The sequence below is a fragment of the Kryptolebias marmoratus genome, linkage group LG11, assembly GCF_001649575.2.
Source record: "Kryptolebias marmoratus isolate JLee-2015 linkage group LG11, ASM164957v2, whole genome shotgun sequence".
Classification (NCBI taxonomy): domain Eukaryota; kingdom Metazoa; phylum Chordata; class Actinopteri; order Cyprinodontiformes; family Rivulidae; genus Kryptolebias; species Kryptolebias marmoratus.
Window position 1 is genome coordinate 19,552,051 of NC_051440.1, and position 6,057 is coordinate 19,558,107.

Sequence of the window (6,057 nt, forward strand, 5' to 3'; positions counted from 1 at the left end):
CTGAAAATCTATTTTGTTATCAAACTGCTGATTGGTTTATAATTCAGCTGACCTGTTTTACATTTATATTGCAAAATGTGATTATTATAAATTTACACATTTTTATTCACTGTGGTACCACAAATTGAATTTGAAACAGTAAAACAGACAATAGCTTTATTTGATTTTGCTCTTTCGTGTGTGTCTTTGGCACCCTGATGATCACCACTCATGCTTCACTGGTCTTTCTGTTGATAAGAAAAAAAAAAAAAAAACTGGTTTGAGAAGGAATCAGAAGACTGTAAAGTTTGTCTGCTTGAAGTGAGGCGTACCTTCCTAAATGTGATCATAATAAATGATTGTGCATACATTTTTATCATAATACAGTTTTTCTGACCTAAAATGCAAATCCTTATCTATAGATTTTTGTGATGTTATTGTTAACAATAAAATGCTGGTCTCTCTGCTACAGTTTCATCTGTGATATTGCATGTAACGTACCTCTGAGACACAACAAAAGGTATTGAAACTATTGTCTACAATGGTACCCACATACTGTTCTGAGTCACTTTGGTTTTCGAGGTCTGGATTTTCAACCTGTTCGTTTCATTTAATTCATTTTGATGCATCTGGTTGAATCTCTGCTCTCACTGTTCTTCTGCTCACCTTTGCATACACCTTGTTATTACATCAGTGCCACCGCCATGTTTCATAGAGGAGGTAGTGTTGTTTTGGGCCATAAGCTATTCCCTTTTCTCTTTATTATTTTCCTTTTTATCAACAATGCTTCCAATCATGTTTTGCATATATAAGCTATAACTTCAGCTATATAGGCTTTCCAAGAGTTTTCTTCTTCTTCAGAGTACGGTTATCTAGTTCATCGTGTTTAGATGAATGGAAATGATTCATTCAGGCATAAAAAGGCACAAACTCAGTGACTGAAACAGACTTGTGTCCCACGTAACTGACAACTTTACAATACACATTTTACGCTCCTTTAGGTTCATAAAACCTACAGTTTGTCACCGTTTCTTCACAGTTTCCTCACCGTTTCTTACATCATCAATAACAGACTCGCCTTTAAACACAACAGTGAAATAATCTTCTCCAAAGGCCAGCAACCTGTCTTTTTTTCTAGAGAGACTCTTTAAACTCCAAGTTCACCAGTCAACTCTAATCTCCTTTTACAAATGCTTTATTAAATCCATCATCACCTTTAACGAAGTAGCTTGGTTTGGAGCGCTGAGCCAAATCCACCTCTCTCCTCTCACCAAAGTCACTAAAATGGACAGGAACAGTTTTTGGCATGGACCTGAAACCACAGACCACTATTTACATTAGTCAAACCAGTCAGAAAGGACTCCAGGTAGCATCTAATCCCACACAAAATCAACATTCACCTGCCCTCAAATACCAGTCATTACAATTCAAGACCAAACATGCAACATGTTGCTGTATGCCAAACTCTATTAGACGCCTTAACATCTGAGTCATCTCCGCTGGCTTTATTAGTTGATAGCCCATTTTGTAACAGGTAGTTTTTAATGCCAGGAACAATTTATGCTTCATTTATGCTTTTGTATTTTATGACATGTTTAACTATCTTATCCTTTTGAAGCCGCGCCTTCAATGTTGCTTTACATGTGTTTTGTGCTGTGCTTTCATTGACATATCATTGACAAATGCCTTCAACACGGATAAAGTTCCTAATGAAAAAGTACTTTTGACCTTGAAATAAAATGCCAATGAAAATGCATTTTGACAAGCATACAGCTGTATTTTATTTTACCAACAATATAATTGCCAAATAGTTCTTGGCATTCTCTCCAACTGGATGAATCAGCTGGATGTTCGGTCTCTGTCAGGCTGTTGCTGGATATTTAACCAGTTGTTAAGGACTTGACCTTCAGAAAACTTTTAAGGCTTGGCCTTGTTTACTTATCTTCCATTTGTACAGGTTGCTCAATTTCTTAAAGACACTTGCACAAGAATTCAAATTTGTCAGGTTTTTGGCTTGTACCTCAGTGGGAATTATGTTGTTGGTGCAAACGTGCTGCTTAACATCTGTCAGCTTTGTCATCTATGGTGTATTTATATATTTTTCTAATTAAACTAAAAAATTGAAGCAAACTGCCATTTTTTCAAAAGGCTCAAAGGTGCAACAGATTGCCTAAAAATTCACTTTAACCTGTCTTCATTAGACACAATGCTGGTTGCTATCATATTTGTGCCTTTTAGGTACTAATGCAGACTTACGTGTAGCATAAAAATATTTTTAAAGATTTAAAATGTAGTTTGCTACAACCCAAATCCTCCTTAACATTGACAAACATTATCAGTGGAGGAATGTATCCAAAGTTTTTTTGTAATTTCACTAAATAATAAATTTGAATTGAACTTCACCCTTTTTTTCCCCTCTGCAGTTTAACAGAGCAATACAAATGTCTTAAAAGACATCTATTTATATGCACCATTATTTTGATTTTGAACACTTGCCACTATTTTTGAACAAGTTTGAACATTTCTGTTACTATAAAAATGCAACACTGTGAGACTAAAGACTGAATAAAAGCACGTTTGTTGTCATGTCACGAATCTCAATGTGCAAAGGTGGATGAACTGGATCTTAAAATGTCTGAAATGTTGGTAAAAATGTAACCCCACCACATATAATATATGGTTTATAGAGGAATAAGAAAAGAGAATATCGGCTCCAAGACAGGTGTATACTGTGACTCATGACTAAATTCAAAGTCTGAATTTAAGTTTTTCTAAAGGAGCCTTTCAGTATAAATCACAACAACCGAAAGGCTTGGATGCAGGAAGGCATTTACATCTACAGCATTGATTAGAACCTTTGTTGATTGTATTTGCAGCTTCTTCACAATTAATAAAGAAAAGAAGAAAGGAAATGGTCTAATTGCAGGTATGAGAAACAAAAGTGTGAAATGTGTTTTGTAATAAATGTTTCATAATATTTCATTAATTTGGACAGTAAAAAGTATTGTGACAAGCATTCTCTATATGGCAAACTTCAGAAACAAATCACACGTAAATAGAAAACAGCCCAAAAAATGGGCAGCTCTTCCCTCCTGCTGTAAACAGATTGGACAGCTCCAGACCCTTAAATGTTGCAAGATGTTGATGAGAAGCGAGCAGACCAGCAAAAGAAAAACGCTTGTAGGGGTAGTTGACTGAGCAGGTGTGTTGACAGGAACAGAATGAGCATGTGTGATGTATGATTAAGAAGCTGGAGAAAGCCCGAGGAAAAGATCATTAATGAAAGATGTTGATGGAGTACTTTATATAATGTCTGCTGAAAATAGTATGCAGGAGTCATTTCACTTGTTGTTACCTAGAATACTGTGGGCTACATTAGATACAATGCATAGTTTTATTTTCAAATCATACATTTACGTAGTTTATGTCCTGCTTTCATTTTGAAGGTATTTTGTTTTCAATGTTTTTTTTGTAATTTCAAACCAGCTGCCTTTTTTGCTCTTAGGTGATGCCTCATTTAACCCCTCTCTCTGTTCACCTGCATCCTTTTCTCCACTTAGGCTCCCAGGTACATTTGATCTCTACTAATAGTTTTGTGTGTTTCTTATGAGTAAAGTTCAGATGATATTTTTAATCTAAAGTCGAGTTTAGCAGTTATACCATAGTATGTACCATTGGAAGATGGGATTCTAAACTTTTTTCACTGTGGAGACTTGATCAGGCTGTAAGAAATCCTTTGATACAAATGTCACTTTGGGGCCAACCTGCCTTCAACAACAAAGAGTTCTGAAGAACGACAGCTGGTCTCTCAAATTCTCTTAAGTCGGAAAATATTGAAAATTAAAGCACGCTTGTTTTGCTCCTGCCACAATGCCTAAAATTATTTCTTTGAGTTGTTATTTATTGCATAGGTCATTCTTCTGACATATTTCAGCATTATAAGTCGTAGAAATATTGATGTTACATCCTTATTGCTGAAAACTTTTTGCTGACTCAGATGGTTTTTACTTTTCGCACGAGGGGTAAAGTGCAGCGCTTTGGTTCTTTAGTCTGTTAACTTTATTCTTTTATTCTTGCAGTTTTCTGTTACTGAGAAAACAATTTTATATCTGTGCAGAAAAAAGTTAAAGGATGTGTTTTATGGTGCTTTTGAGCAATTAGTGACTTCAAACAGCTAACTATATCCCACATAGTACTTTTTTTCTTACTGTCACTTTCAGGATAAACTAAAATTTGGTGAAAATCTGTCTTACAAATCAACAGTTGAAATTATGGTTAAGCTGTTTCTATCAAGAGCCCATTGCATAGGTAACGTGTACCTCTTGTGCAATGCTGGTATTACTGCTTCACTGATTCATAGAGAGAGCCAGCATGTTAAACTGATTTCAGTCCAGAGCTATCATCCACGGAAACAAATTACTGCAATATGATGATAAAAAAAATGCAACAAAAAAGGCTCCAAACAGTGAAAGCAATGATGTTTTTATACTGGAGGGAAAAATCTTTCTGCATTTCTAAAGCTTAGAGAGTTGTTAAAAGACAAGGTGATGCAACTTAGTGTCACATCTTTTTTAAATAAGTTGCTGACCTCAAATTCAAAATCGTTATAGATTTTTAATATAGCGTTGAGGATTTTTAGGTGTGAAATTCAATATGTTTTCTTAGTGCTATTTTAACAGATGTTTTTCAACAATTGCTTTTTCTTTATTTCATATACCAACATTTTCATTTAAATGTTTGCAGAAGATTTCCTGACATAATGGATGTGGTCCTACTTTTCAGGTCAGACCAGAATACTAATAATCAGCATGTGTGTGGATCCTTTGTGTTCCCGCTGAGGCCCAGCAGCCCAGCTGAGAAACTGGATGCAAACCTAAACATTTCATGTAAGTCTCGTGTTAAGTATTCTGAACCCACTGCCTCTTTAGTGTTAACTACGCTCTCATGGTAACATTTTCTCACCATTATCTTGGTCAGTGCTCAGGGTTATACTTTTTTCTACAAGGACGGTCGCCCTTTGGTTGAGTGCTGTCTGTCTCTCCATTGAAGATGCCCTGTGAGCTTACAGGGGCCTGTGAACAGACAAGTCTCCCAGCCCGAGTGGATAGGACTGTCCTCTGGGAAGCACAGGACTGTGGTTAGTTCAACTTTAACTTAAAATAGAGACAAAGGAGACAGAAAGGCTTTGATAGATCAAAACAACGGTAAAACATTCAAAGCAATCTTAAAACATATGAACAGGCAAGTATTTGCTAAATGATAGTCTGTCATTATTAATGTTCTGATGTTGTGTTGTGTATCAAGATTTTAGTCTTTTAAGGAGCTGGCCTTCAGTTGTACTTCTGGTTTACTTGTTCCCCATCAGTAGCCTTATTGGAATGGAGGACATTGTTTAGACGTCAAACCAAACCTAAAGGTTTTTAAATGTGTAGTTTGGAGTTTCTGAAGTGAGGTTCTGTGAAGCTGTTGTAAGAGGTTAACATCTTGCATGTAGTAGATGGAAATCTTATGGAATTTAGTTTGTAGAAAGAGGGATAAATTCTCATACAGGAGCCAGGCTAACAGGTATTGTGATTGAGATCTTGTTGTTTTAGTTAATTTTATTCTCAAACTCAAAGATGTCATACCACACAAAAGCAAACGCTACCTTAGTTAAACCTCCACATTTTTGCATGGGAACGTTTGTTCAGTTTGCTGTTTTCTCAACTGAACAATCATATTATTGTGCAAAATTAGGTGTAACTTGGGCTACTAGCTGTATCAGTGGCTACATGTTTGACAATGTTTAATAATACTAGCAGAATGACAAGACCCAGCTGATCATGCAGACAGATAGCTGTTAAAACAAAGCCACAGTCTGATTAGCCATTAGCCTGACCCCTCTATGACAATTTATTCCTGTTTCTACAAACTTAGTTTGCTCAGCCTTTTTTCTACTGCAGCTAAAGTACAAACTGTCAATACCTACTTCACAGAATCCCACTTTAAATATTACGAACTATCTCTGTAAATCCTAGTTTATAACTTAGCAACCAGGCTTTCAAACTCAGTTCTTTCATTTAGAATCTTCTCCACTTA